Source organism: Diadema antillarum, unplaced genomic scaffold (assembly GCF_040938485.1).
Source record: "Diadema antillarum isolate AM-2024a unplaced genomic scaffold, OU_Dant_1.0 seq00002442_RagTag, whole genome shotgun sequence".
NCBI classification, from domain to species: Eukaryota; Metazoa; Echinodermata; class Echinoidea; order Diadematoida; family Diadematidae; genus Diadema; species Diadema antillarum.
Genome location: NW_027273049.1, coordinates 45,076 through 56,061, shown reverse-complemented (window position 1 = coordinate 56,061; position 10,986 = coordinate 45,076). Strand labels below are relative to the sequence as shown.

General features: G+C 37.4%; 1 pseudogene; it reads left to right on the top strand.

Moving 5' to 3' along the window:
- Positions 1-9,447: 9,447 nt before the first annotated feature.
- Positions 9,448-10,563, top strand: LOC139714809 (uncharacterized; annotated as a pseudogene).
- The last annotated feature ends 423 nt before the right edge of the window (positions 10,564-10,986 follow it).

Below are 10,986 nucleotides of genomic sequence, written 5' to 3'. Positions count from 1 at the left end.
CTAGATAATCACTGCCAGTCAGTACATGCATATGTAATAAGTTCCATGAAGATACCTTGAACCATTTTTGAGATATGGAAAAAAATAATCTTAAAATTTTCACTTGACCTTTGACCTTTAACCTCATGACCCAAAACTCTCTCTGGAGAATCTTTGGTTGGTAGTTCATGAATGTTTCAAGAAAATACCTTCAAGCATTGCATAGATGTGGGGGAAATAGTGAAATTTTGAGCATTTGACCTTGACCTTTTGACCTTTGTCCTTGAGCATGTGCACCCAAAAGTTGATAGGCACAACTTTGCCCACTTTTTCATATACAAGCCAAGTTTCATTACGATACCTCAAATGGTTTTTTAATTATACTGTCCACAAAATTGACTACGCACTGAAGGATGATGGACGGACAACCTGAAAACATGCCTCCGGCGACACTTCATGGCGGAGCCATAATGAAAACGAAGTGATACAGAGTATGCAAATACAGAGTATGCAAAAAAGGAGAGTATAACATACAAATCAATATAAGAAATGTCAAGTTCACAACAACATCAGTCTGTAATTTAACATATGAATCAAAGCAACATGTTAAGGCATACTGTATTCATATATGAACAAAGGAGAAATCAATACAGAGGACCGTCATCAAAAGCAGAGCTTTGCATGGATGAGGCCCTATCTTACTATAGAATATATTAAAACACCAATAAACCTACACATAAAACTCTTTAACTCTTAAAGTTACATACCGTACCAAATTCATTTTGCTAAAAAAAAAAGAAAGGAAAAGAAAAGAAAAACAGTGACTTAGTTCTTTAAAGAAAAAGAAAACTAGAACTATCACTCAATGTGATTAATACCCCCACCCTAACACAATATTAGTGACTATCATTAAAAAAATTGCTGTTACCAGGCAACACATATTTCAACAATGACGAAATATAAATTTAGCTTAATAGTGGTAAAATACCAGTACCAAACTTGAAGCCATAATACGCTCAAAAACTGAAAGAGTTAGCTGAATCTAAAATTTTATATGATTTTCACTCTTTCATAGCCTGTCATAGCTATAACATACACATGTGCCAAATGTCAAGGCAAATGCTCAAAAGCTAAGGGAGTGACACATTATAGCTGAATTCACAATTATTGACTATCATTCAAAAAATTGCTGTTACCAGGCAACACACCTAAGGCTACGGTCACAACCCCCAAAATCAGCCTGCTCGGCGACCGGTTGGCGAGTTTTTAGCTAAAACCGGTCGGACAACGACCGGTGACCAACCAGTAACCAACCAGGCGCCACTGATTTTTAGGGCATCGGTCGGTCGCCGCTGAAGTTTTAACGCGAAGTTAAAGTTTCAGCAGCGACCGACCAGTTTTCACTCGCTGCCCAAAATATGCTCGGTGTCCGAGCGGGAACCGCCCTGGCACTGACTTAATCGAGCAGTCGCTGCCGAGCGATTTAGGGAACGAAAATAATAGAGACAAAAATTACAACAGCACAGAAGAAAACCAAGAGAATAGATCGAGCGGTCGCCGTCGAGCGATTTAGGGACTAAAAATGTTAAGATAAAAATGACAGAAGCACTGAAGGAAACCAGGGACTAGATGGAGAAGATAATCGGGAAGAAGCAGGGGAGGGATAAGAGGCAAGGAAACCCCACTAACATCTCAGGATCTCAACATCTCAGCAACCAACATGAGGGACATGGAAGTCAGAGGCAACCACTTAGGGGCAAAAGAGATGAAAGCTAAAAGTTAGTGTTGATATAGTGACGTAGTAAAATATGGTTTGGTTACCTTATAATTCATTAAAGGCCTATTGATTGAAGAAGAAATGAATGACAACAGATGGGGGAAATTAAACTATGAAGTTAAACAGGAAGAGAAAAATACTGTAAAATATACAAGGAAACAAGATATTTTGGAAAAATCTAATCTATTCTAATCTTTGTTCCATCTTGGGTGTTATTCCCTTTTGTTTTATTTCCTAATTTCTAGTTATCTGTGGTATCACATAGCTGAGGTTTGTTAGTTGATAATTCAACTCTTGGGTCTTTTGCCTCGAGTTATATCTTGATTAATTATCAATTGATTAATTAATCAACACATCACAAATCACATAGGTACATTAATAAACACAATTAGCTCGTGAGAAATTTCCAACAGAGACCGGCGGGTGGCCGTCGGTACGCCTACGGGTCACCGGTAGATGACCCATCGATCATCCGTCGGTCGCTGAGTGATTTCGTAAAAATCGGCCGGTGGCCGGGCCGGTGGATGGTGGGAGATCGTCCAACTGCCGATGGCGCATCGCTCGGTGACTGCTCGGACTCTGCGCGTTGCAGATCCCCATATTTCGCCAAAATTTTGCTGAAAAATCGATCGGTGACCGACGGGAAATCGACAGGGCACTGCTCGGTCATCGCTAGGGTTTTACAGCCTGCTCAGCATCTCCAAAAACTGCTGAGCGGTGCCAACATTTCAGCAGCGACCGAGCGGGCAACAAATCGGTCGGTCGCCACTCTGAGTTGTGACCGTAGCCTTAGTCTCCCCTCACCTCCGGTGGGCTCGACAAAAATGGGTGTTATGTGAATCTATGTTGGATGCAAAGCTAGGACCAATATCTTTGAAATAATCATTAAAGGAGTTAGCAATTGTGGTAAGATCAGTAATTTCCTTATCATTAATGATGGCAGAGTTGGTAGTTTCTTATATTGTCTTTCCCATAAGGTCATTAACAGTTTTCCATAATGTAAAAAGATTATCCTTATCATGTTCTATATTCTTTGGATAATAAATTTTCAGGACAATCTTATCACTGATGTTCATTGGTTTCTATATTACCGATATTTAATAAATAAATAATTTTACTTTAATTTTCTTTATTGCTTGCTTAAATAATTCATTACGGGTTGATATCGACCGCATAATACCCTTAGTAATCCAGGGCTGTTTATTTTCTTAAAAGTTTTCCGGTCAACATAAGGAATATATTTATGGTAATAATATAGCAACCTATTGATAAATTTTTCATAAGCAATATCAGCATTATTTTCATCAAATACATCACTCCATTCTTCCTGCGCATAATCAAATATCAAGGAATCTATATTACTTTCTGTTTCCTGATAATACATTTGATATTTGTTCTTATCAGGATGTTGTCTTACTTTCAAAAACTTATTCTTAGTAATAAAAACAGGTAAATGATCAGATATATCACAATAAAATATACCATTTATAAATTCTGTATCTATAACATCAGAAAATATGTTATCAATGAGAGTTTTTGATGTACTAGATATTCTTGTTAGGCTGCTGATATGTGATTGAAATGAATAAGTTTCCAATAAACTTAACAATCGCATTGTATGATTGTCAGTAATATTTAGAAAATCGATATTAAAATCTCTCATAATCCCGTCCCGCAAGAAAGTGGTAGTTTATTTGCTGTCAACTTTTCCTCCCCCACTAGTTGTAATCTAATTCACAATGGCTAATGAGGTTAATATAAACTCCTCAATTGTGACCGAGATTTCAGATTGTGCTGACAACCCTGGCTTTTTACGGTCAATTTATACGGCCACACCTGAGTTGCAATTTGATTTTGATCCCAATGATCGGTTAGTTTACAACATCACTACTAATTATCACTCTGTGAATGAAATGATTGAACAAATGCAAAAGACTTCTACGAGTGAACTTCTTCTTTTGCATTACAATATCAGAAGTCTTAATAAAAAGATTGATCAGCTGCAAATATTTTTAAACCAAGTGAAATCTGATTGTTCTGTTACTGGTATCTCAGAAACTTGGATAAACAATTTGCCGTCCTCGTTTTTTTCTATTCCTGGGTATACATTTCATTCGAATAATAGGCTTGATAGGAAAGGGGGTGGTGTAGGATTTTTTGTTACAAACAATTTGAAAGTTAAAATATTGAAAGATTTGAATATAATGTGTGATAGTTTGGAATGTATTTTTATTGAAATCGAATTATCAAAACAAAAGAATATTGTAGTTGGTGAAGTATATAAGCCACCGTCTTCCAATTTCCGGGACTTTTTTGATGCTTTTTCTGATTTGTTGCTAATGCCTTCCCTATACCAAAAAAATATTTTCATTATGGGAGATTTTAATTTGAATTTGCTTCACTACAATGAAAATGTTCACTGCCAAGAATTTTTAGATCTGATGTTATCCAAATACCTTATACCGTTAATAAGAAAACCTACCCATGTGACTGACACATCATCCACGTTGATAGACAATATTTTTTGTAATAATATTTCATCTGTATTATCTGGTGTCATAGTATCCGGATATATCTGATCATTTCCCGATATACGCAAAGGTTCCTCTCGCGAAAAGTTGTTGTCTTAAGTCTCAAGGATTTACTTTTCGTGATTTTTCTGAAAGAAACATCGATAGACTCAGGGAGAGGTTGTTGATTGCTAACTGGGAAGAAGTCTTTGGTATTGATAATGATGTAGAAACTGCATTTAATATTTTTTTGGATAAATTTTCACTGCTTTATGATGAAATTATTCCTTTACGACAATCCACCCGTTCTACCAATAAAAAAGCACCAAGAATGCCTTGGATCACCAAATCCCTCCTTAAGTCTATCAATCATAAGAATAATTTATTTTGTAAATACAAGAGGAATCCAAATGATAAAACGAAAGGTAAATATGCTCGTTATCGTAATATTCTTACAACTACTTTGAGACTTGCTAAGAGGAGTTATTTCACAAGGCAGTTTGACCTTTACAAAAACGATACCAAGAGCACGTGGAAGGTGATTAATAAAGTTCTCAGAGTTAAAGATAAACCAGAACAAGTCAAGGAAATATCCCAGCATGGTATTTTGATCCAAAATCCGATACATGTTGCTAATGCGTTTAATGATTATTTTTTGTTGATTTAGGTCCCAATCTTGCTAGTAATATCCCAGTAACAGATAAAGAATTTCATTATTTCTTAACTGATCCAAATCCTCAATCTGTGTTATTTACTCCCATCCAAGAATACGAGGTGAGGGATGTAGTTCTTAAGTTAAAAGCAAAAAAGGGTGCTGGACATCATGGTATTACGAATTTTCTACTGAAAAATATTATATCCGCAATATTGTCTCCTTTAACATATATATTGAATTTGTTCCTTGTTACTGGCGTAGTGCCTAGTCAAATGAAAATTGCTAAAGTTGTTCCGGTTTATAAAAGAGGTAATAAACAAGATGTAAGTAATTATCGTCCTATTTCTCTTTTGACTGCGATTTCTAAGATTCTTGAACATTTGATATATTCTCGTGTAATTAAGTTCTTAAATGAATGTAATATTTTTTGTGAGTCTCAATTTGGATTTAGGAAAAAACACTGTACTACTCACGCTGTGCTTGCTTTTATAGATAAAGTAGCCCACGCTATAGACGACTCATCTCATACTGTTGGTATATTCCTGGACCTGTCCAAGGCCTTTGACACTATCGATCATGGTATTTTGTTATATATAAACTCTCACATTATGGGATACGTGGAAAGGCCTTGGACTGGTTCAGGAGCTATTTAACTAACAGGAAACAGTTTGTAAATATCAACGGCTTTAGTTCCAGTCTAAAAACATTATCTTGCGGGGTCCCTCAAGGATCCCTTTTAGGTCCACTTTTGTTTATTCTTTATATAAATGACTTTAGAAATTCATCTAATGTTTTATCTTTTCTTCTTTTTGCCGATGATTCTAATATTTTCTTTTCACATCGAGATCCAACAACTCTTTTAGAAGTAGTGAACAGAGAATTAATGTCGGTTCAAATGTGGATTCAAGAAAATAAGTTATCTCTTAATGTAAACAAAACTGTTAATATGTTATTTAGTAACTCTGTTACGCATTTACCTGGCGATATAAAAATGAATAATGATTGTTTGACTCAAGTTGAATCGTCCAAATTTTTAGGTCTTTATATTGACCATGAATTAACATGGAAATATCATATAGATTATTTGTCTAAGATGCTTTCGAGAAATACTGGGATCTTAAATAAGCTAAAACATTTTTTTCCAAAGTATATTTTTAAAAATTTATATTCAACGCTTGTTTTACCCTACCTCAGTTACGGTATACTTGCCTGGGGCAACTGTGCCAAATTACACACTGATAAAATTTTCAAACTACAAAAAACGGGCTATTCGTTCAGTTAATCTAGCCGATTTTTATTGTCACACGAATCATTTTTTCTTTGAGAACAGACTCCTTAAGGTTGCTGACTTGTTTTTATATAACTTAGGCACATTTATGTTTCAGTTATCAGCCAACGGCTTGCCTGACGTACTTACCCACATGTTTCAGAAAAACTATGCCGTCCATGCTTACCCAACAAGACAAAGAGATTCATTTCACCTTCCACGTACTCATTCACTCCTTGCTCAAAAAACAATTGTTTTTACCGGACCTAAATTCTGGAATGATCTTCCCACCGACTTAATCAATTGCTCTAGTATGTTTATATTCAAACAAAATTTGAAATCAAATTTAATAAATTAATATAACCTGCCTGATTAGAATTTTTCTTTGATATGTTATCTGCAGTATCCTTATTTAATGTATGATGAATCAACCTGCAGTTTATGATTGTTTGCTTCTGGTTTATGCTCCCATTATATAATCACTGCATCCGTACCAGTAGTAACATATTGAACTCGTTATGAATTTGATTCCAGATATGTGTGTGTATATACTTGTGTATCTATATGCTATATTAACTTTTTTACCCTGTTGTTATTCCTTAGGTTCTTGTTTTTTTTTCTTTTCTTTTTCATCTCTTTTATTTTCTTTTATTTTCTTTGTACCTTGATAATTTAGTTTTTATATAGTTTCGTCATTATTACTTTGTGTCCTATCTCCATTGAATGCATATCAAATTTACACTGGTATATTTTCTTGGAACCTGCGTTTACAAGCTTTGCTTTTGCGGTTTAATCATATTTCACAAGTTATAGAGAATTGTCCTATGTACATTATATACGCTGACACACTTTCTGTCCATGACCCGATTTATAACATATTTTGTATCTTGCTTGGTTTGTATTCTTTTTAGTGTATTTCGATGAAATGTATCTCAAGTGAAATATGAAAATAAATATGCTGGAACCGTTTACTGTGTCTCGAGTGTAAGACCGGTGCAGTTTCAGTTATTCAATTCAATAATAAAATTGTCTTTCTTTTCCTGAGAAATAATACTCAAAACTTGATCAAAACTTTCTAAAAAACAATCAATATTATTTCTTGGAGACCTATATATAATACCTATTATCATATCTCTTGTTTTACTGTTCAAAATTTCAACAAAATTATCTTCAGTATCCTCAATACGTAAATCAGGCCTGACTTTCATATCAATGTTATATTTAATGTAGAAAGCAACCCCACCTCCCTTACCCAAATGGCAATCGGAACGACACATTCAATAATGCTCTAAATTAAATATTGGTGGCAAATTTGGACAGGGTGCTACATAACGTTATGTTACCACTTGCCCGGTTGGGCAAGCAGATTTTCAAATTTGCTTCAAAACACTTGCCCGAACATTGATTTTATTTGCCCGAAAAGGAAGTCCAAAACATGAGGAAATAATACACAAATCATGTGTAAGCCAAGGGCTTTATATAGGTTTTCCCACCCAATTTCATCAGATTTGCATTCAAATTAATGATAAGGCGTACAAATTCAAGGAATTTTTGTCACTGCTCTACTCGCACAGTTCATTTTAATTCTTTGAGAATTCAATTTCATTTCATGTCATTCCATTTAGATTTTATTTCATTCAATTTAGAGAGAAATTCATTCAATTTAATGGCTCAGAGTTGGCATTCAAATTCGCGCCAGCTGGATATATGTTCAAATTCGCACCAAATGCCAGTTTCAATTTCATTTATACAGTAGGCACATAACTTCGACCTTTGAACGTTCAAATTCAATTAGCATAACCAAGTCCTGTAATTCTATGCAATTCTTATGAATATTCTTACGTTGATGATTGGCATATTCATCAACGTTCATTGTTATCATATCAATTTCAACATCTCTTTTTCACGTTTTTTTTTTATTCGGCTAGTTTCACTTTATTTCCCCCATTAAAATGGATATCACATTTTTTTACAGAATGGTTAAACTCCGACTTTGCTAACATAATGAGAGATCACATGAGAACATCGATAAGTCAAGTGTGATTATAGTCGTAATACAGATTTTGTTTTCAGTCACGTTTGAGGTTTGAAATGTGTGTGAGATACATTGCATTGGGATATTCCTTCTTTTACATAATTAATCATAATTTCGATGTTCAGTCTCTCAGTTTCTTCAGCTGTCGATCTGTTGACGCGCCAGGCCCCTTGGCATATACACATTGTATGTCTGAGAGTGGTTGTACCATTATTCAAACAGATGAGGATATACAAAGAACATGAGCAGCTACGAAAAACACTGCCCAGATGCTGTAAATGTTTGCCTATTCGTTAATTTGAATTGCTTAATGTTCATCGCAGCTGTGCTGGTGCGAATTTGAATGTGCTTCAGGAGCATTTTTAGTTTGAATGCGCTGTTCACATGTTTATGTGACAAAATCAGGAATTCAAATGCTGATGAAATCAAATTGAATTAACTGCTTAGCTTTTTGAATATCGATCTCGGTGATCATTCAAATTCGCTCGAAAATGAATGCTCGCATCATTAAATCGAATGCAAATCTGATGAAATTGGGCGGTAAAACCTATAAAACACAAACAGCATGCAGCACACATTGACTCACAGGCTTAAACACAATGGAGTAACAAACTTGATCTGATCAAATTTTGCCATCGCATTGCATTTGGGTCTTCTTCACATAAGTGTTGAAAGTTGTTGAAATGAAATGTAAAGTGTGTTGCATCACTAAACAGCCATTACCGTTGGGATTCTGGAGTACAGTGACAGGCCTGTGCACACATTGTTACAGTGTAGGCTTCTGTATGGTTGACTTTGTAGGTTTGTTGGGGGAATAAGTAAAAAAAAAAAAGAAAGGTGGCTTCAAAACTTTTTGCTTGCCCATTTCAGGCAAGCATTTTTTCTCATTGTTCCAAAACACTTGCCTGACTTTGATTTGCACTTGCCCCGGGCAATCGGGCAAGTGCTTATGTAGCACCCTATTGTATTAAGCCAAGTTTCTGATATGCCAATTCTATCACGTAATACTTCGTACAAGCTTTAGAGGGTTGCACATTCCTCGTGCTTTAGGCAGGAGCTTCACACAGGTGGAAGATTCAAAGTCTACTGTCATGATAATGAGTTTGAGTCTTCGAGTGTATAAAGGAGATGGATATTCCACGCCTCTCATCTTTTTCTTGTGTGAACGGCAGGAGGTTACGTCTTCGTCTTATCATACGCAATTTCTCAACTACTAGTATGGATATGTCGGAAGTCGGGGGACAGTTGACAGGCCCAGTCCCGTCCACAGCTGCTGCGCCGTCGGTGGCTGATTTCGAACTGTTAAAAACGCAACTAGCAGCTTTAATGGAGAACCAACCATCTGACGCTCAACATCCTGCCGGGCAGCATGCGAAGCATGTTCTCCAAACTGCCGGCGGGCATCCTCGGCATAGCCGGGATGATGAAGATGACTTGTTAAGCATCTTTGCGGAGGAGTCCGTTGTATCAGGCGTGTCTCGTCCCCCAGCCGTCAGGTCAGCTATGACCCAGAAGCGGACCTTGAGATTTTTTCCACTGCACAAGTGAACAAAATCACCGGTTTTGACTCTGACAACAAATTATATGGTCATGGCCCCGAGGTGCTTGGAAAGCCCATTTTCGACGCACTTTCTACCCGGCTAACAAAAGCCATGACCATGCCGCCAAAGACTGAGTGTCTTGAAAAACTGGATAAGCAATATCTGATGCCTGCAAACGCCCCGGCGCTGTGTGCTCCCCGTGTAGATGAACAGCTATGGGCGTCCATTCCTACCAGAGCTAGAGCGGCTGACTCTCGAGCCTAAAAACTTCAAAAAGCCGTAGTGCGAGGAGTGATCCCTTACGCCCATATCCTGACAGAACTTCAACTTCATGATGCCGCCGACGACAAGAGGGCAGTTGATGTGAGCCGCGTCAAACGATTGGCGCTGGATGGGATAACGCTGGCGGGTCACGCAACGTATGAAATCTCGATGAAGCTCCGAGAAGATCTAAAGCCATCTTTCAACCCAAAGTATCGGGGCATTTGCAGCCGAACCGTGCCAGTGGGTCAGACACTTTTCGGTGGTGACCTTGAAATCAGTGCGAGATACCTATTTGGTGGGGCAGAAGATCGCCCCGTCGGTAGGAAGATACCGCTGCCGTTTCGGCAACCTCACGAGTGGCAGACGTCCGGCGTTTCGCCCTTTTGACAACCACCGCGATACGCGGTCAGGCAATCGTCACAAACCTCCACAGAGATCGTTCCGGCCTGCCACGATCTCTCATCCTCCCCTGCCGAGATTTCGGGAGACTGCTGGCCAGCAGCAAAATGCCCGTGACGACTCTTCAAAAAACTAGTATAGTTCAAAACATCAACAATTCCAGGCAGGAAGACTCGGGTTCTTCAGACACGCTTGGTCGGCTATAACATCCAATCAATGGGTAATTGCTGCCATCACTGGCTACAAAATCAATTTTGATTCTACTCCCAAACAATCACGAAACTCCCTTTCCTTTCCTTTCTCCCATGAGGAGAAAGCTGCCATCGGAAAAGAAGTCAATTTGCTTTGCCAGAAAGGTGCAATTAGCGAAATTGCTAAGGGAGATGTTGCCTTCTTTAATATCCACTATATTCACAGTTCCTAAAAAATCAGGAGATCTCCGACCAATTATCAATCTGAAGAACCTGAACGCCTTTGTGAAACATGAACATTTTACAATGGAAACGTTCAGATATGTTAAGGAACTGTTATCGCCATTTGATTATTTAATGACAATTGA